This window comes from Pseudophryne corroboree, chromosome 3 (genome assembly GCF_028390025.1).
Source record: "Pseudophryne corroboree isolate aPseCor3 chromosome 3, aPseCor3.hap2, whole genome shotgun sequence".
Lineage (NCBI taxonomy): Eukaryota > Metazoa > Chordata > Amphibia > Anura > Myobatrachidae > Pseudophryne > Pseudophryne corroboree.
Genome location: NC_086446.1, coordinates 273,025,463 through 273,047,193, shown reverse-complemented (window position 1 = coordinate 273,047,193; position 21,731 = coordinate 273,025,463).

Below are 21,731 nucleotides of genomic sequence, written 5' to 3'. Positions count from 1 at the left end.
CCAGATCATTTCCTAGGACCACATCAGTTGGGAGACCATCCATGACGGCAACTTCTCGCAACTCTGGTCCAGCTCCCCAGTCCAGGTAGACTCTTGCCATGGGAACCGCTTTTTCTGTTCCTTCTGCCAGGGTGATCGTGGCAGTGCGACCCTGCAATACTGCAGCAGGATCTATAAGGTGGGGGCTCACCACAGTGATTGAGGCCCCAGAGTCTCTTAGGCCTTCTCCCTGCAGGGGTCCCACGTGGACTGGCTGCAGGTGCCTCCACATGTTGTGTAGGGGCTGTTTGGCCATGCAGGTGACTCTCTCCGCAGAGTGCACCTGTCTCTCGCCACACTCCATCGGACTGACTGGAGGGGGAACAGTCTCTGTAGGCTCATCTCCTCTCGTCAAACAAGCGATCCGGGCTCCAGCACTCGGATTTGGGGCACGAGTCTGGGGTGCTTGGGATGCAGGACAGTTCATCCTCAGATGTCCGATTTTCCCACAGCCGTAGCACTTCTTCTCCAGTCGTGGCACCGATGATCTCTGATCAGTTGCAGGGACGCTGCGGTGCGGTTGCTGGCCAAGAGCACCCGGGTTGGAAGATGCTTGTCTTTGGGGGTGATGAGCTGAAGAGGGTGGTCCCCTTGGTGGTACAGTCTGTTGGAGCTGACTGCTCGCTGGGCGCTTCTGGCCCCGTGGCCGAATTGCCACATATTTGTCGGCTAATTGGGCAGCCATTTTTAAGCTGGGTGGCTCCCGATCTAGCACCCACTCCTTCACTTCTTGGGCGCACCTGCGGTAGAACTGCTCCCTGCAGATCAGGTCGATCAGTGTGTCCCATGTAGTGGCTTCCGAATCCTTCACCCACTTCACCACGTACTGCCGCAGCTGGGTGGCGAACTGCTCATGGGTGCTGCTAGGATTCTTAGGCAAGTCTCTGAATTTCTTCCTGTAAGACTCGGGAGTGATGAAGAATCGCTGGAGGAGGGCCTTCTCGACTTCGTCGTAATTCCCACAGTCCTCCGTCGCCACTCCTCGATAGGCCTCCAAGGCCTCTCCATGCAGAGTGGGCACAAGGTGTCTCACCCACTCTGACTTGGGTAGATCATGTAATTTGCAAGTCCTTTCAAAAACTTGTAAATGTCCATCAATGTCCCCATCACTGTCTGCAAACTTGGCAAACTGAATACGTCCTGATCTGTGTACAACAGCTGACAACGGCTCCCGGGGTACCACGGCCTGTGGTGCCCGCTCCGCATGCCACATCCGAATGACAAGCATGCGTTCTTGCTCCGTTGCCCTTTCCCCCAATTCCGCTAGCCGATCTGCTAGGGTATCCGGGCCGCCCCCCCTGGGACGTTGGGATCCTGGCCCTGCTAGGGATTGCTGGGAAACATTGCTGCTGTGAGAGAGGGCGGGGCTTGTGGTTCTCACCAGTTCCTTACGAAGGTCCACTGTTGGGCCGTCCTCTGCGATGCTGACGCCATCAGTGCTTCCCACCTCCGCCCGATGAGACTCCTCCCAGCTCCTGAGCGCCGCCTTCATGACGCTTCTGGATGCGTTGGAAGGGATATCCACACCCTTCCCCTGGCATACGATCTCCAGATCCTCCTTGGACATTCCGCTGAATTCCGCCATCTTGTGCGTCCTCCTGCGCTGCAGTTACTCCTCTCCTGAGTAACTCGGCTTCTCCAATCGGGTGATGAAAAGCCGCCTGGGATTATCCCACCGCTGCCACCAATTTCTGTGACAGGACGATACCGTACGAAAGCACTCGCAGCTTCCGCGTCCCGTTGACTGCGCACAGAATGGAAGGTCAAGCCGCACGAGGCCTGACCACATAGGGGATTCCCGCTTACCGTCAGTAACCGCCTGTTACTGACTCCACCCACTGCGCTGTGGGCGGGTTCTCGCTGCCACCACCAAACTCCTAACCTGCCGTGGCGTTTGGAACCACGGTTCTGCTCTGTATGTGCCGACGCACTGCTTTACCACACCTGTGTGGTGTCGACGAATCCCCACTAGCCACTTGCTAGGCCTCTGCCGGTAGCTGGCGGAAGGCGGAGCTTGGAGACGTCAGGTGCTTCCCTGGACAGCCGGAGAACGGGGCTAGGTTTGGCCTAACCCTGTTGGTCACAAGATGAAGCAGTCTTCTTGAGGCAAAGGTGTTTATTGCTCAAAAACCTTTAAAAAGGCTCCTCCCTATTGCTAGGGGCAACAGCATACAATTAAGATGTTTCAGCAGAAGAAGATGTTACAATACACAATCCTATGGGCCAACTGCCCTCCTTTTATCCCTCTCCAAGACCCTCTACCACAGGGGGTAAGCCCGCCCTGTGGTGTACAACCAATCAATGTTTACCCATGAGCTGTGCATGCTCTGGACTCATGCACACCTAACATTGTCCCCAATGGACAGTGGGGAGTGGCCGGTCTCCTTTGTCTCTCCCATCTGGGAGAGCAGGCTACTCCCACGGTGCCGTTCAGTCTGGCTGGGGGGAAGTTTTCCCTCCTAAACTGACTTCCAGAAACCTGCCCGGGACCCCTCTCACTGCCTGCAGCCTGGATTTGGGCTCCAGAGCTGGGCAGCCTGACTCCCCGGTCCAGGTCTCTGGTTCACTACGGCTGATCTCCATGGAGCTCCAAGAAACCCCTCAGCTTGTTCTATAGCTAAGCTGCTTCTCTTTCTCCCTGTCCCCATTGGAACTGTGAGGCTGGATGGGAAAGCATTCCGTTTTTAGGGAAAAGGTCTGGGAGAATCCATCAGCCTGCACAGCTATGGATTCCCCCCTCCTGGGACACACAATCAAGTAAGTGCATTTTATCTTTAAATACATTACATTTTTAAATCACACTGTACATTTCTCTTTAAATATACACTGAGCCTGTGCCCTGCACAGACTCTACATGTTCAGGCACTGCAGTGCCTTCCCTAGCCCTGCAGCCTGGCTGCTAGGGCTCTCCCTCTCAGTGCTGGAGGCATGGGGCTGGCTTCCCCCATCCTTCAGCCTGCCTTCCTGCCTCTGGGGTTCCAGGGAGCTGGCTCTCCCTGTCCCCCCAGGGTGGCACTACTTTGGTGGCCTCGCCGCACGCAGCGGCGCACCCCCCTGTACCTAAGCCCGGCGGCCCGGGACTCTTGTCCCGGCCGCCAAGACTCTGGCTTTGTTGTGGTGCTGGGGCGCCGGGAGCGTAGCTCCCGGACCCCAGCGCTCATCATCTTGCTTGGCCGCCTAATGTGCCCACGCCGCTAGGGAGCCGGCTAGCCCGGTCCCCCATGAGCGGCGCCTGTCTGTTAGCCTCGCTGCAGCGTCCGGCGGGGAGCCGGGCTGCAGCGCACCCCCCTCGCCGACTAGCAGCCCGGGACGTCCGTCCCGGCTGCTGCGGCTGGCCACCCGTGCTGGGCTGAGGCGCCGGGAGCAGAGCTCCCGGCCCCCAGCGGCGGCTCTCACCTAGAGCACTGCAGCGGGAGCCGAGCTCCCAGCCGCAGCGCTCACCCTTCTCCCCGGCGCGCACACTCCAGTGCGCCCGGGGCTACACTGACCGCTGCCGGGAGCGGAGCTCCCGGACTCCGGCGGTCAGCGGCTGCCTCCTCTCCCCCGGCGCGCACACTCTGCTGAGCGCGCCGGGGGCTGTCCTCCCTGCCGTGGTCTCCGGAGAGGTCCGGGACCACGGCACAACCATAAAATACATTGTTTTTAAACATTTTAGAAACACGGCGCCTAGCGCCCATTACTTTTTAAATATGGCGCCAAGCGCCCATTGTCCTGTAGAATGGCGCCGGGCACTAGGGGTTAACCCCTTCAGTGCCGCCGGCGGCCATTCTCCTCGTGGCTGGGGTCCCTCCGGCCACAGGGGATGTAAGCATAGTGGGTGCAAGGTGTGCCATTGCTATGGGACCCAGAGGCTTAGGAGGGCCTAGACCCAGGATAATAAGATTTTACTTACTGGTAAATCTATTTCTCGTAGTCCGTAGAGGATGCTGGGGACTCCGTAAGGACCATGGGGATAGACGGGCTCCGCAGGAGACATGGGCACTTTAAGAAAGAATTTAGTTCCTGGTGTGCACTGGCTCCTCCCTCTATGCCCCTACTCCAGACCTCAGTTAGAGAAACTGTGCCCAGAGGAGATGGACAGTACGAGGAAAGGATTTTGTTAATCCAAGGGCAAGATTCATACCAGCCACACCAATCACACCGTATAACTTGTGATAACTACCCAGTTAACAGTATGAAAACAACATATCATCAGTTCAAGACTGATGCAACTATAACGTAACCCTTATTGAAGCAATAACTATATACAAGTATTGCAGAAGAAGTCTGCACTTGGGACGGGCGCCCAGCATCCTCTACGGACTACGAGAAATAGATTTACCAGTAAGTAAAATCTTTTTTTCTCTAACGTCCTTGAGGATGCTGGGGACTCCGTAAGGACCATGGGGATTATACCAAAGCTCCCAAACGGGCGGGAGAGTGCGGATGACTCGCAGCACCGATTGAGCAAACAAGAGGTCCTCCTCAGCCAGGGTATCAAACTTGTAGAACTTAGCAAAAGTGTTTGAATCTGACCAAGTAGCAGCTCTGCACAACTGTAATGCCGAGAACCCTCGGGCAGCCGCCCAAGAAGAGCCCACCTTCCTAGTGGAATGGGCCCTAACCGATTTAGGCAACGGCAATCCAGCCGTAGAATGAACCTGCTGAATGGTGTTACAAATCCAGCGAGCAATAGTCTGCTTTGAAGCAGGAGCGCCAAGCTTGTTGGCAGCATACAGGACAAACAGTGATTCTGTTTTTCTGACTCTAGCCATTCTGGCTACGTAAATTTTCAAAGCCCTGACCACCTCCAGGGACTTGGAGTCCTCCAAGTCACGCGTAGCCACAGGCACCACAATAGGCTGGTTCATATGAAAAGATGATACCACCTTAGGCAGGAATTGAGGACGTGTCCTCAACTCCGCTCTATCGACATGGAAAACCAGATAGGGGCTTTTATAAAACAAAGCCGCAATTCCGACACTTGCCTAGCCAAAGCCAAGGCTAATAACATGACCACCTTCCCTTCCAAGTGAGATATTTTAACTCTACCGTTTTAGGTGGTTCAAACCAGTGTGACTTAAGGTCCCAGGGCTCCACCAGAGGTACAAAATGAGGCTGAAAATGCAGCACTCCCTTCACAAAAGTCTGAACTTCTGGGAGAGAAGCCAATTCTTTTTGAAAGAAAATGGATAGGGCCGAAATCTGAACCTTAATGGAGCCTAAGTTTTAGGCCCAAATTCACTCCAGTTTGTAGGAAGTGAGGGAAACGGCCCAGATGGAATTCTTCCGTAGGAGCATTCCTGGCCTCACACCAAGAAACATATTTTCGCCATATACGGTGATAATGTTTAGATGTCCCGTCCTTCCTAGCCTTTATCAGCGTAGGAATGACCTCATCCGGAATGCCTTTTTCCGCTAGGATCCGGCGTTCAACCGCCATGTCGTCAAACGCAGCCGCGGTAAGTCTTGGAACAGACATGGGCCCTGTTGCAACAGGTCCTGCCTTAGAGGAAGAGGCCACCGATCTTCTGTAAGCATTTCCTGCAGATCCGGATACCAGATCCTTCGTGGCCAAACTGGAACAATGAGGATTGTTCTCGCTCCTCCTTTTTCTTATTATTCTCAACCCTTGGGTATGAGACGAAGAGGAGGAAATACATAGACTGACTAGAACACCCACTGTGTCACTAGGGCGTCTACCGCTACTGCCTGAGGGTCTCTTGACCAGGCGCAATAACTCTGCAGCTTTTTGTTGAGGCGGGACGCCATCATGTCTATCTGTGGCAGTCCCCACCGAACTGCAATCTGTGCGAAGACTTCCTGATGAAGTCTCCACTCTCCAGGACTTATGTCTGGTGAGGAAGTCTGCTTCCCAGTTGTTCACATCCGGAATGAACACTGTTGACAGTGCTCTTACATGATTCTCCGCCCAGCGAAGAATTCTGGTGGCTTCCGCCATCGCCACTCTGCTCCTTGTGCCGCCTTGGCGGTTTACATGAGCTACTGCAGTGACGTTGTCTGACTGGATCAGAACCGGTTGGTCGCGAAGAAAGGTCTCCGCTGACGTAGGGCGTTGTATATGGCCCTTAGTTCCAATATGTGGATGTGAAGACAAGTCTCTTGACTTGACCAAAAGACCTTGGAAATTTCTTCCCTGTGTGACTGCTCCCCAGCCTCGGTGGCTCGTGTCCGTGGTCACCAGGATCCAGTCCTGAATGCCGAATCTGCGGCCCTCTATAAGGTGAGCACTCTGCAGCCACCACAGGAGAGATACCCTGGCCCTGGGGGATAGGGTGATCAACTGATGAATCTGTAGATGTGACCCGGACCACTTGTCCAGTAGGTCCCATTTGAAGTCCTCGCATGGAACCTGCCTAAGGGAATGTTTTTCCCAGGACTCGAGTGCAGTGATGCACTGACACCTGTCTTGGTTGCAATAGGTCCCTGACTAGAGTCATGAGTTCCTGGGCCTTCTCTATCTGAAGGTAAACCCATTTCTGGTCTGTATCCAGAATCAAACCCAAGAAGGGCAGACGAGTTATAGGAACCAACTGTGACCTCGGGAAATTGAGAATCCAGCCGTGTTGCTGTGACACCTTCAGCGAAAGTGACACGCTGTTGAACAACTGCTCTTTTTATCTCGCCCTTATTAGGAGATCGTCCAAGTATGGGATAACTGTGATTCCTTGCTTGCGTAGGAGCACCATATTTCCGCTAATTACCCTGAAATTGGTAATGCCAATCCTGTACCGCAAGTGTCAGGTACGCCTGATGGGGTGGATAAATGGGAACATGAAGGTATGCAGCCTTTATGTCTAGATACACCATCAAATCCCCCCCTTCCAGGCTGGCGATGATCGCTCTGGGCGATTCCACTTTAAATTTGAACCTTTTCCCGTATAGGTTCAGAGATTTTAATTTTAAAATAGGTCTGACCGAACCGTACGGTTTCGGGACTACAGCCAAGGTTGAGTCATATCGCCTTCTTTGTTGCAGGAGGGGAACCTTGAGCACCACCTGTTGGAGATACAATGTGTGAATTGTATTTAATATTATCGCCCTTTCTGAGGGAGAAGCCGGTAGGTCCGATAAGGAAAAACCGGCGAGGAGGCACCTTTCGAATTCCAGCTTGTAACCCTGAGAAACAAATTTTATTGCCCCGGGATCCACCTGTGAGTGAACTCAGATGTGGCTGAAGAGTCGAAAACGTGCTCCCACTGGGACGGACTCCCTTAGTGGAGCTCCAGCATCATGCGGTGGATGTAGTAGAGGCCGGGGAGGACTTCTGTTCCTGGGAACTAGCTGTGCCCTGTGCCCTTACCTCTGGTAAGAAAGGACGCTCCTCGTACTTTCTTGTTATTCTGCGACCGAAAGGACTGCATTTGATAATGTCGTGCTTTCTTAGGCTGTGAGGGAATATAAGGCAAAAGATCAGAATTACCAGCTAAAGCTGTGGAGACCAGGTCCGAGAGCCCTTCTCCACACAATTCCTCAGCCTTGTAAGGTAAACCTTCCATATGCCTCTTTTAGTCGGCATCACCTGTCCATTACATGTTCCACAGGACACGTCTAGCAGAAATCGACATAGCGTTGACTCTAGAACACAGTAGACCTATGTCTCTTTGGGCATGTTTTATATATATATATGACAGCATCTTTTATATATATATATATATATATATACATATACTAGGGTCAATAACATAGTATCCTTATCTAGGGTTTCAATCTCCGCTGATAAGGTATCTGTCCACGCTGCTACAGCGCTATAAACCCATGCCGACACAATCGCCGGTCTGAGTAGTGTACCAGAATGTGTGTAAATGGACTTCAAAGTACTTTTACTGCATGCTATCTGCAGGATCCCTGAGGATAGCTGTTAAGTCAGCGCTACCTTTTGGGTAAACGTGACAAAGCTTTGTCTACCCTAGGGGAAGATTCCCATCGTATCCTGGCCCTAGTAGGGAAAGGATACTCCCTGAGAATTTTTTGTGGGAATCTGCAGTCTCTTGTCTGGAGATTCCCGCTCTTTTTTTTCATGAGAGGAGGGAAATTTACCTCAGCTTTCTTCCCCTTAAACATGTGTACCCTTGTGTCAGGGACAGATGAGTCATCAGTGATATGCAAAACATCTTTTATTACAATAATCATATATTGAATACTTTTCTGCCAGTTTTGGCTGTAACTTTGCATTATCGTAGTCGACACTGGAGTCAGACTCCGTGTCGATATCGGTGTCTATTATTTTGGATAGTGAGTGTTGTGAGACTCTGAAGGTCTCTGCGACATAGGGACAGACATGTGTAGATTCACTGTCTGTTCTCAATCTTTTGTGCAATAAATTTACCTTAGCACTTAATTTCACATATCCAATCAGGTGTTGGCGTTGTCGACGGAGACACCACTCACACACACACATTTGCTCCATCTCCTCCTTAGGAGAGCCTTTTACCTCAGACATGTCGACACACATGTACTGACACACCACACACTCAGGGAATGCTCATCTGAAGATAATTCCCCCACAAGGCCCTTTGGAGAGACAGAGAGAGAGTATGCCAGCACACACCCCAGCGCTATATGACCCAGGAAAAAACACAGCAATTTAATATTTACCCAGTAGCGCTATTATCTGTGCTGAATTATGTGCCCCCCCTCTTCTTTAAACCCTCTCTTCTACCGTGGTATAAGCAGGGGAGAGTCCGGGGAGCTTCCTCTCAGCGGTGCTGTGAAGAAAAACATGGCGCTGGTGAGTGCTGAGGGAGAAGCCCCGCCCCCTCGACGGCGGGCTTCTGTCCCGCTAAAAGTGTAAAATTGGCGGGGGCTCCTGCATATATAGTGTCCAGCTGTATATATGCTCCTTTTGCCAAATAAGAGGTTTATATTGCTGCCCAGGGCGCCCCCCCTGCACCCTTACAGTGACCGGAGTATGTGAGGTGTGTGGGAGCAATGGCGCACAGCTGCAGTGCTGTGCGTTACCTCAGTGAAGATCATGAAGTCTTCTGCCGCCTGTGAAGTCTTCTTTTCTTCTCATACTCACCCGGCTTCTATCTTCCGGCTCTGCGAGGGGGACGGCGGCGCGGCTCTGGGACGGACGGCGAGATCCTGCGTACCAATCCCTTTGGAGCTAATGGTGTCCAGTAGCCTAAGAAGCAGGACCTAGCTTCAGAGAGTAGGGCTGCTTCTCTCCCCTCAGTCCCTCGATGCAGGGAGTCTGTTGCCAGCAGAGCTCCCTGAAAATAAAAAAACTAACAAAATACTTTCTATCAGTAAACTCAGGAGAGCTCACTGAAAAGCACCCAGCTCCTCTGGGCACAGTATCAAACTGAGGTCTGGAGGAGGGACATAGAGGGAGGAGCTAGTGCACACCAGGAACTAAATTCTTTCTTAAAGTGCCCATGTCTCCTGCGGAGCCCGTCTATCCCCATGGTCCTTACGGAGTCCCCAGCATCCTCTAGGACGTTAGAGAAATAAAGTTTCATATCAATTTCCCAGATTTGCCTGCTAAGCAACTGGGTCTGATACATTGCCTAGCCTGAAACATTTTCAGTGAGAAGTATGTTTAGTAGATATTATAATGGTACAGGGGCACAGTAATGTGGCAAAAGTTTAACTGGAGGCCACTGTAATGTGTCATAATCTGATCTGCTCATTATAATGTTGAGGCACTATAATGTTACATAATAAGAACAGAGGTTCTGTAATGTGGCACAATATTAAATGGAGGCAATATAAAGTGGCATAACATGAACTGAAACACTGTAAAGTGGCATAATTTGAACTGCAGGGTACTTTAATGTGGCACAGTATAAATATGGGGCACTGTAATGTGGTATACTATGAACTGGGAACACTATTTCATAATGTAAATTGGGAATACTGTGTGACATAATACGTACTGGCAGCCCTTCAATGTGACATAATGTAAACTAGGGCACTACTATGGATGTCAGCGCACATGATTGGACAGCTGCCGATGGGTGCCTGCACCAGCTCACGCCCACAGTATGCTCTGTCAGTCACAGTGCAGCAGTGTCCTCCACCTCTCCTGCACAGTGGCATGTGACAGGCATGGAGCCCAAGACTGTGAAATCAGTGCGCGCTGCTAAACTGAGGACCTTGACTGACAGAATTCATCAGTGAGTGCTGCCCTTAGCTGCACATCAGTGTGTGCCGGGGGGAATGTCAGGATGGTGTCGGCTGGGGAGTGTATGGGTGGAGGTGAGGTGCCTGCCATTACAGTGTGTGAGTGGTTAAGGGGGGAGGGAGGGGGAAAGGTATGGGAGGTGAGATGCCTGGCAGTGCTGCCATGCAGCAGAGCAATAGAGCTCCACAATCAGTGTGTGAGGGGTTAAGGGGGACGGGAGTATGGGAGGTGAGGTGCCTGCAGTAATGTGCCGCTGTTAGTGAGGCGGGATGTGCCGCTGTCAGTGAGTCAGGGATGTGCTGCTGTCAGTGAGGCGGGGATGCACCGCTGTCAGTGAGGCGGGGATGCGCCGCTATCAGTGAGGCGGGGATGCGCCGCTGTCAGTGAGGCGGGGATGCGCCGCTGTCAGTGGGGCAGGGAGGTGCTGCTGTCAGTGAGGCGGGGATGTGCCGCTGTCAGTGAGGCGGGGATGTACCGCTGTCAGTGAGGCGGGGATGTGCTGCTGTCAGTGAGGCGGGGATGTGCTGCTGTCAGTGAGGCGGGGATGCGCTACTGTCTGTGAGGCGGGGATGTGCTGCTGTCAGTGAGGTGGGGATGTATCGCTGTTAGTGAGGCGGGGATGCGCCTCTGTCAGTGAGGCGGGGATGTGCTGCTGTCAGTGAGGCAGGGATGTAAGGGGAATAAGTCAGGAATGAAAGTATAGTGTTATCAACTGCTTGAGGGGGATCGGTATGTGATCCCGGCGCACAGGATGCCGAATTCTCTATATTCCTACATTGGCATCCCATGTGCCAGAATGCCGGCAGGGGGACGAATGCAACAAAGCTCCTTGTGGGCTCACTACACTTGTCACGCTGCAGGCTTGGTGGTGAGCTTTGCTCGCCACAGGTTATATTCTTCCTCTATGGGTGTCGTGGACACCCACAGAGGGAGAATCACCTACTTTGCCGGTATTCCGGCACGGTATAGTACCCATCGGGATCCCGGCATCAGTATTGAGACAGCTGGGATCCCAACGGGGGCAGTACAGAAACCGCATACCGTTTGAGTAACAGGGGCCCCAAATCCGTGTTTTGCTTAGGGCCACATGAGGTCTAAATCCGCCTCTGCCACCAAGGGATATTTTCTGTCAAGTCCGACCAAATACTGTCCGTTGACCCTGCGGGGACACCTGAAACATTCTGTAAAGCTACCCAGATCAGCTTGGCTACAGGGTGGTAAAAGTAGAACTTCAGTTGATAATCATGAGGGTACAATATTCAAGTGGCATTCTGCCTTCCTCCTTTAATAATGTGCCAGCCAAAGCAAAGTGATGACTACTGGGTCCAGATTCTGCCCTTTAACCTGATCACATTTTAAAATTATGTAGCAAGACTTCTGGTCTTCTGTCAGCAATTCAGGCCCTCCCTACATTATTATTATTATTATTAAATTTTATTTATAGGGCGCCACAAGTGTTTTGTAGCACCGTACAAAGGACAGTACATGGAGACAAAACTTAGCATAACAGTAAATAAATAACAAAAATAGAGTGCAGGTAACAAAGAGCACCACAGTTCTCACAACATAATACAGCTTAGATGTAAGTAGCGAGGTAGTAATCATTGTACTACTTGGGGCTGGCGGCCATAGATAGAGAGGAGACTTTACCAGTAGGAGAAAGGGCAGAAAAAGATGGTCGCTGAGTGAAATGTGTCTAGAAGAGGGCTTAGACAACAAGAGGAAAGAGGGCCCTGCTCTGAAGAGCTAACAATCTACCGGGGAGGGGCGACAGAAAGATGACATGAGGTGCAAGCAAGCAGGAGGAAGCCTGATGGCAGTATGCAAGCAAAGCAGAGATGTTCAAGGCATGGGGCAGGGGGATGGAGGAGCAGCCTAAGGACTAGGTTATGCATCGGAGGGGTACGCTTTGATAAATAGATTGGTTTTCAGTGCCCGTTTGAAGCTTTGCAATGTCGGGGAGAGTCTAATGGAGCGGGGGAGCGCGTTCCACTAAAGGGGTGCAGCACGGGCAAAATCTTGAACTCATGCATAGGAAGCAGTGACCATGGCAGAGGAGAGGCAACAGTCATCGGCCTACCATAGTGGGCGGGAGGGAGTATGAAGGGAGAGGAGGGTGGAGATGTAGGGAGCAGTGAAATTAGAGATGGCCTTGTATGTGAGGGTGAGGAGTTAGAAGAGGATTCTGTAGGGGAATGGGAGCCAGTGCAGATTTTGTCCAAGGGGAGTGGCAGAAGGTTCACAAATGTTTGATGTCCATGTAGGTTTCAAATGGATTGTTGCAGTGCTCATTTGTCCAGAATTCTTCAGATTACCGTAGGACAATCATTCCAACTATCGCCAGGGACACGCTATCAACTTGTACATCATTGATAATGAAGCCTTGTTTGAGGAGCACTGCTTATCCTATCTTCAGATCAGCTTCCCAGTAGAGGATGCAAAGTAACTTACTGGCATGTAAGTAAAAACCATGCAGAGGTTGGTAGGGCTAATTCCATTTCTTTCAATTACTGTTAGAATTTGCCCAGTTGGATTGTAGTAGCCTAATAGCGGGTATCAAGATTAAAAAATAAATCCTATTTATCTTTATCTCTATTGAGGGGCAACTTTCTGTGTACTAAGGCCAACATTCTCCCTGAGACAAGCCTACTGGTGGTGATTCCCCCTGAGGTTTCTTGGCCTTGAAGGTTAAATACTATTGTTGCCTTCAAATTTGTTCAACATGACAGCTCCGATTACAGTGCCTATATATACAGCTGCTGTTGTCTGTTAAACCTGGTCAGACAGTCATCTTCCTGAGGTATGCAATGACTCTCACTAAACATCATGCTGTTGACTCCTCTCTGGATGTGTCAAGATTCGCTCCTCTGTATCAGCTCACCTCCTTCAGATGTCATTCTGGCGTCCTCTATGGTTCTCTGTGCATACCATTTCTCCTTGATCATCCTGTGCGTGCCATTTCCTGCATTGCCTCTGCTTCCAGGGTGACTGTGTGACTAGGCGCAGCATAGCATGGGCACAGCCATACTGACTCTCATCATGTGATTACTCCTGCACCTATCCAGTGCTTGCATTGTTCCACATGATCACTGCAGCCCATCCGCTCCCAGAACAGCCTATTCAAACATTTCCAGGGCATTAGTCCAGTGCCAGATTAACTAGTCGCATTGCTGGGAAACCTCTCTGCATTGCAGCTTCATTTGTGCTCCTAGTCTCAGCTCCACTGAATGCTTTAACTCCCACCTTCGGGTTACCTGTGTTCCCTGTGCCTTTCACTACTGGAATTCTATTCACCTTGCGGCATCACCTATGCCTCAAGCTCTGCACTACTGAGAACTTCCCTCCTAACTACAGACTTTGCTGTACACCTGTGCTGCTGTAAGCCTCTCTCATAACTGTGATTTCAACTGTGTGGCTTCAGCCATTCCAAACACCAAAGTATTCCTGTCTGCTGCTCCCTAGATATGCAAGAAATTCTGTTCTGCAGTTATACCGTCAATTGCACATACCCTCTGGTTACTGTCCAGCTCAAATACCAGTTCCAGTCTGTTAACCCCCCCCCCCCCCGGTTCAAGTCTGGCTCCAGTCCTTGTCACCCCTGGTTCCAGTACAGCACCAATACCAGTTACAGTCCGGCTCCAATACTGGTCCCTGTCCAGACACCTCCTGGTTCCAATTCGATCAAGTCATCTGTTTGCAGACTGGCCCAGTAGTCTGGATCCAGTCCAGTCAAGCCCACTGATTCCAGTTCAGGACAGTATTTTGGGTCCAGTCAAGTGCTCTGGTTCCAGTCAAGCTCAGTATTCCATGTCCAGTCTGGTCAAGTAATCTGGTTCTAGTCCAGGCCAGTATTCCAAGTCCTGTGGTTCCAGTAAAGTCCAGTATTTGAGCTCCAGCCCAGTCAACTCTTCTAGTTCCAGTCCAGCTCAGTATTCCAGGTAAAGTCAGGTCATGTCATCTGGTTTCAGTCCAGCCCAGTATTCCGGGTCCAGTCTGGTCAAATCATCTGGTTCTAGTTCAGCTCAGTATTCCGGGTCCAGTCAAGTCATTAAGATTTCAGTTCCAGCCTGATTTTCCTATAGCTGGTCTCAGCCTGGCTATTAAGCATTACTAGTTCCAGCCTGGCTTCCCTTTAGCCGATCCCAGCCCAGCATTAAGCATTGCCAGTTCCAGCCTGGCTTTCCTATAGATGGTCCAAGCCCTGCCCCCTGTATTACCAGTTCTAGCCAGGTTTCCTGTAGAGGTACTAGGTCATCCTACCAGTTCCATTTTGTATACCACCCTTGTTCCAAGTCCACACAACTACATTAGTCTCTGCTCAAGCTAACTCACCAGCATAATCCAGGCTAATACACTTATGTATTTCTAGTGCTGTATGATCTTCTTGTGGGCCAAAGGACAACTCATTCAATGCTTTCTGGCATAAAAGGATTACTTTAGCTCTGACATGGGTCTGGTGTTGAATAAGGCATCAAGTCTCTCCCAAAGAGACTGGATGCAGTATGTTGTCAGGGATCTGCTCTTGCTCTGTTACTTTAACATCAGCAGCACTGCTGCATCTTCCTTCTCCACACCACAGCAGGGAGGATAGAATTCTCCTCCAGACACAGAGAAATGCAAGACAATATGAATGTTATTTTTTAGTTATTTCTAATGACCTCAAATGAGGACTAGAATGGGTAAATTGGCAAGGATTTTTTCAATGACCTACAATGAAAATGTCAATAACACAATATCACATCAACATACACTGCAGTTAAGTTTTAGAATACACATTTTTAGATATTTATTAATTGAAATTTACACCATTTAATGCTATAATGTAGTCTGAAAATAAAGCATAAAGCAAAAAAAATAAGACAAAAAATAAGAATTTACTTACCGATAATTCTATTTCTCGTAGTCCGTAGTGGATGCTGGGAACTCCGTAAGGACCATGGGGAATAGCGGCTCCGCAGGAGACTGGGCACAAAAAGTAAAAGCTTTAGACTAGCTGGTGTGCACTGGCTCCTCCCCCTATGACCCTCCTCCAAGCCTCAGTTAAGATACTGTGCCCGGACGAGCGTACATAATAAGGAAGGATCTTGAATCCCGGGTAAGACTCATACCAGCCACACCAATCACACCGTACAACTCGTGATCTGAACCCAGTTAACAGTATGATAACCGTATGGAGCCTCTGAAAAGAAGGCTTCCAACAATAAACAACCTGATTTGTTTGCAACAATAACTATATACAAGTATTGCAGACAATCCGCACTTGGGATGGGCGCCCAGCATCCACTACGGACTACGAGAAATAGAATTATCGGTAAGTAAATTCTTATTTTCTCTGACGTCCTAGTGGATGCTGGGAACTCCGTAAGGACCATGGGGATTATACCAAAGCTCCCAAACGGGCGGGAGAGTGCGGATGACTCTGCAGCACCGAATGAGAGAACTCCAGGTCCTCCTCAGCCAGGGTATCAAATTTGTAGAATTTAGCAAACGTGTTTGCCCCTGACCAAGTAGCTGCTCGGCAAAGTTGTAAAGCCGAGACCCCTCGGGCAGCCGCCCAAGATGAGCCCACCTTCCTTGTGGAATGGGCTTTTACAGATTTTGGCTGTGGCAGGCCTGCCACAGAATGTGCAAGTTGAATTGTACTACAAATCCAACGAGCAATCGTCTGCTTAGAAGCAGGAGCACCCAGCTTGTTGGGTGCATACAGTATAAACAGCGAGTCAGATTTTCTGACTCCAGCCGTCCTGGAAACATATATTTTCAGGGCCCTGACTACGTCCAGCAACCTGGAGTCCTCCAAGTCCCTAGTAGCCACAGGTACCACAATAGGTTGATTCATGTGAAACGCTGAAACCACCTTAGGGAGAAATTGAGGACGAGTCCTCAATTCCGCCCTATCCGAATGAAATATCAGGTAAGGGCTTTTATAGGATAAAGCCGCCAATTCTGATACGCGCCTGGCTGAAGCCAGGGCCAACAGCATTACCACTTTCCATGTGAGATATTTTAAATCCACTGTGGCAAGTGGTTCAAACCAATGTGATTTTAGGAACCCTAAAACTACATTGAGATCCCAAGGTGCCACTGGAGGCACAAAAGGAGGCTGTATATGCAGTACCCCTTTGACAACGTCTGAACTTCAGGCACTGAAGCCAGTTCTTTCTGGAAGAAGATCAACAGGGCCAAAATTTGAACCTTAATGGATCCTAATTTTAGGCCCATAGACAATCCTGCTTGCAGGAAATGTAGGAAACGACCCAGTTGAAATTCCTCCGTAGGGGCCTTCTTGGCCTCACACCACGCAACATATTTTCGCCAAATGCGATGATAATGTTTTGCAGTTACATCCTTCCTGGCCTTGATCAGGGTAGGGATGACTTCATCTGGAATGCCTTTTTCCTTCAGGATCCGGCGTTCAACCGCCATGCCGTCAAACGCAGCCGCGGTAAGTCTTGGAACAGACAAGGTCCCTGCTGGAGCAGGTCCTTCTTTAGAGGTAGAGGCCACGGGTCCTCCGTGAGCATCTCTTGCAGCTCCGGGTACCAAGTTCTTCTTGGCCAATCCGGAGCCACGAGTATCGTTCTTACTCCTCTCCTTTTTATGATTCTCAGTACTTTTGGTATGAGAGGAAGAGGAGGGAACACATATACCGACTGGAACACCCACGGAGTTACCAGAGCGTCCACCGCTATTGCCTGAGGGTCCCTTGACCTGGCGCAATATCTGTCCAGTTTCTTGTTGAGACGGGACGCCATCATGTCCACCTTTGGTTTTTCCCAACGGTTTACAATCACTTGGAAGACTTCTGGATGAAGTCCCCACTCCCCCGGGTGGAGGTCGTGTCTGCTGAGGAAGTCTGCTTCCCAGTTGTCCACTCCCGGAATGAACACTGCTGACAGTGCTATCACATGATTTTCCGCCCAGCGGAGAATCCTTGCAGCTTCTGCCATTGCCCTCCTGCTTCTTGTGCCGCTCTGTCTGTTTACGTGGGCGACAGCCGTGATGTTGTCCGACTGGATCAATACCGGTTGACCCTGAAGCAGAGGCCTTGCTTGACTTAGGGCATTGTAAATGGCCCTTAGCTCTAGGATATTTATGTGAAGAGACGTTTCCATGCTTGACCATAAGCCCTGGAAATTTCTTCCCTGTGTGACTGCTCCCCAGCCTCTCAGGCTGGCATCCGTGGTTACCAGCATCCAATCCTGAATGCCGAATCTGCGTCCCTCTAGAAGATGAGCCTTCTGTAACCACCACAGGAGAGATACCCTTGTCCTTGGAGATAGGGTTATCCGCTGATGCATCTGAAGATGCGATCCGGACCATTTGTCCAGCTGATCCCACTGAAAAGTTCTTGCATGGAATCTTCCGAATGGAATCGCTTCGTAAGAAGCCACCATTTTTCCCAGGACTCTCGTGCACTGATGCACTGACACTTGTCCTGGTTTTAGGAGGTTCCTGACTAGCTCGGATAACTCCCTGGCCTTCTCCTCCGGGAGAAACACCTTTTTCTGGACTGTGTCCAGAATCATCCCTAGGAACAGTAGACGTGTTGTTGGAATCAGCTGTGATTTTGGGATATTTAGAATCTACCCGTGCTGACGTAGCACTACCTGAGATAGTGCTACTCCGACCTCTAACTGTTCCCTGGACCTTGCCCTTATCAGGAGATCGTCCAAGTAAGGGATAATTAATACGCCTTTTCTTCGAAGATCTATGTTTAACTCTTATTAACCGTGGTCACAGGCCTTTTCATGCACCCCTATGTAATCTCACTTGTCCTAAACCTGTGTCAGCTGCTCCTTAGTAATTTATCAGCCAGTGTCAGGTGACTAGTGTACCTTTAAAAGCCATAAGATGCATGGCAGATACACATTAAACCTAGTGGGCATGTGTGCAGTATATTATGTGTGATACAGTTGCCAGGTTTTAATTTTTGAGACTTTGTGATAGTGTAGGACCTGCATGAAGGTGGGGTACCTTGGCGAGCGGTATGCAGGCTTCCGTGCATTGGCCAATTTATTAACTAAACCCCCATCATTTATTTATTGATGTTGTGAGGATAACTGAGCTTGCTATGGTGAGTGCTGAACTTTCTGTTTGCATATATATATATATATATATATACCCATCAGAAGACACGGCACTGGAGACTGTTTGAAAGAGGAAATCACTTGTATTACCTGCAATACACGTGATTTCCTCTTTCAAACAGTCTCCAGTGCTGTGTCGTCTGATGGGTATATGCAGTTTTACATACTCGTGCATGGAGAGAGACCCGCTGTCTATTTGAATAGGAGTGCCGGCTGCTATGGACACACACACAGATATAGGGCCTAATTCAGATCTGTTCGCTCGCTATTTTTTGCAGCGCTGTGATCAGATAGTCGCTGCCTATAGGGGAGTGTATTTTAGCTGTGCAAGTATGCGATCGCATGTGCAGCCGCCCTGTACAAAAACAGTTTTTTTCTTCATTAAATCCACCGCACAGCAATGATCCGCTGTGTACCCGTACGACGCGCCTGCGCATTGCAGTGCATACGCATGCGCAGTAGTGCCCTGATTGCTGTGCAGCGAAAAAAATGCTAGCGAGCGAACAGATCTGAATTAGGACCATAAATAATATATATATATATATATATATATATACACACAGCAGCAGCGGCACTCCTGGTGTCTGACTTAAAAGAAGACTCTTGTACAGGCAGATGTAAAGTGACAACGTTTCAATGACTTTTATTGAGTCATTTTCCTCAGGTCTAAGCAACAAACAAACACATCTTACCTTATAAAGCCTCTAATCACCCTGTGTGAACAAACGCCTGCGGGCAGCGAGACACCGCCCGCCCCATCCAGCTGACCGGAAGTGACGATGCGCCGCGTCACTTGCCCCGGCCGTGCTCCCCATCACCATGCCAACAGTGTAAACAACTACGGAGAAGCTGCAGAGAAAACATTCAAACAAATATCGGCATCAGATGATGCCAGAGCACTGTACCGCCATGATCAACATAAGTACATGTGGCAATAAACATAACACTCCATGTATCAAATCCCCGCAGATGCTGTAAAAATAAGAATTTACTTACCGATAATTCTATTTCTCGGAGTCCGTAGTGGATGCTGGGGTTCCTGAAAGGACCAAGGGGGAATAGCGGCTCCGCAGGAGACAGGGCACAAAAAGTAAAGCTTTAGGATCAGGTGGTGTGCACTGGCTCCTCCCCCTATGACCCTCCTCCAAGCCTCAGTTAGGATACTGTGCCCGGACGAGCGTACACAATAAGGAAGGATTTTGAATCCCGGGTAAGACTCCTACCAGCCACACCAATCACACTGTACAACCTGTGATCTGAACCCAGTTAACAGTATGATAACAGCGGAGCCTCTGAAAAGATGGCTCACAACAATAATAACCCGATTTTTGTAACTATGTACAAGTATTGCAGATAATCCGCACTTGGGATGGGCGCCCAGCATCCACTACGGACTCCGAGAAATAGAATTATCGGTAAGTAAATTCTTATTTTCTCTATCGTCCTAGTGGATGCTGGGGTTCCTGAAAGGACCATGGGGATTATACCAAAGCTCCCAAACGGGCGGGAGAGTGCGGATGACTCTGCAGCACCGAATGAGAGAACTCCAGGTCCTCCTTAGCCAGGGTATCAAATTTGTAGGATTTTACAAACGTGTTTGCCCCTGACTAAATAGCCGCTCGGCAAAGTTGTAAAGCCGAGACCCCTCGGGCAGCCGCCCAAGATGAGCCCACCTTCCTTGTGGAATGGGCATTTACATATTTTGGCTGTGGCAGGCCTGCCACAGAATGTGCAAGCTGAATTGTATTACACATTCAACTAGCAATAGTCTGCTTAGAAGCAAGAGCACCCAGATTGTTGGGTGCATACAGGATAACAGCAAGTCAGTTTTCCTGACTCCAGCCGTCCTGGAACCTATATTTTCAGGGCCCTGACAACATCTAGCAACTTGGAGTCCTCCAAGTCCCTAGTAGGTGCAAGGCACCACAATAAACTGGTTCAGGTGAAACACTGACACCACCTTAGGGAGAGAACTGGGGACGAGTCCGCAGCTCTGCCCTGTCCAAATGGACAAACAGATATGGGCTTTTTTGAGAAAAAAACCACCAATTTGACACTCGCCTGGTCCAGGCCAGGGCCAAGAGCATGGTCACTTTTCATGTGAGATGCTTCAAAACCACAGATTTGACTGGTTTTAAACCAATGTGATTTGAGGAATCCCAGAACTACGTTGAGATCCCACAGTGCCACTGGAGGCACAAAAGGGGTTGTATATGCAATACTCCCTTGACAAACTTCTGGACTTCAGGAACTGAAGCCAATTCTTTCTGGAAGAAAATCGACAGGGCCGAAATTTGAACCTTAATGGACCCCAATTTGAGGCCCATAGACACTCCTGTTTGCAGGAAATGTAGGAATCGACCGAGTTGAAATTTCTTCGTGGGGCCTTTCTGGTCTCGCACCACGCAACATATTTTTTTCCACATGTGGTGATAATGTTGTGCGGTCACCTCCTTTCTGGCTTTGACCAGGGTAGGAATGACCTCTTCCGGAATGCCTTTTTCCCTTAGGATCCGGCGTTCCACCGCCATGCCGTCAAACGCAGCTGCGGTAAGTCTTGGAACAGACATGGTACTTGCTGAAACAAGTCCCTTCTTAGCGGCAGAGGCCATAAGTCCTCTGTGAGCATCTCTTGAAGTTCCGGGTACCAAGTCCTTCTTGGCCAATCCGGAGCCATGAGTATAGTTCTTACTCCTCTACGTCTTATAATTCTCAGTACCTTAGGTATGATAAGCAGAGGATGGAACACATACAACGACTGGTACACCCACGGTGTTACCAGAACGTCCACAGCTATTGCCTGAGGGTCTCTTAACCTGGCGCAATACCTGTCCCGTTTTTTGTTCACCTTTGGTATTTCCCAACGGTTTACAATCATGTGGAAAACTTCCCGATGAAGTTTCCACTCTGCCGGGTGTTCCTTACGCCAAATTAGTGCCCCCCCTCTCTGTTTTAACCCTGTTTCTGTAGTGCAGTGCAGGGGAGAGCCTGGGAGCCTTCCCTCCAGCCTTTCTGTGAGGGAAAATGGCGCTGTGTGCTGAGGAGATAGGCCCCACCCCTTTTTCGGCGGCCTCGTCTCCCGCTCTTTAACGGATTATGGCAGGGGTTAAATATCTCCATATAGCCCCCGGAGGCTATATGTGAGGTATTTTTTGCCAAAAATAGGTTTACATTTGCCTCCCAGGGCGCCCCCCTCCCAGCGCCCTGCACCCTCAGTGACTGCCGTGTGAAGTGTGCTGAGAGGAAATGGCGCACAGCTGCAGTGCTGTGCGCTACCTTAAGAAGACTGAGGAGTCTTCTGCCGCCGATTCTGGACCTTCTTCTCGTTTCAGCATCTGCAAGGGGGCCGGCGGCGAGGCTCCGGTGACCATCCAGGCTGTACCTGTGATCGTCCCTCTGGAGCTAATGTCCAGTAGCCAAAGAAGCCAATCCATCCTGCACGCAGGTGAGTTCACTTCTTCTCCCCTAAGTCC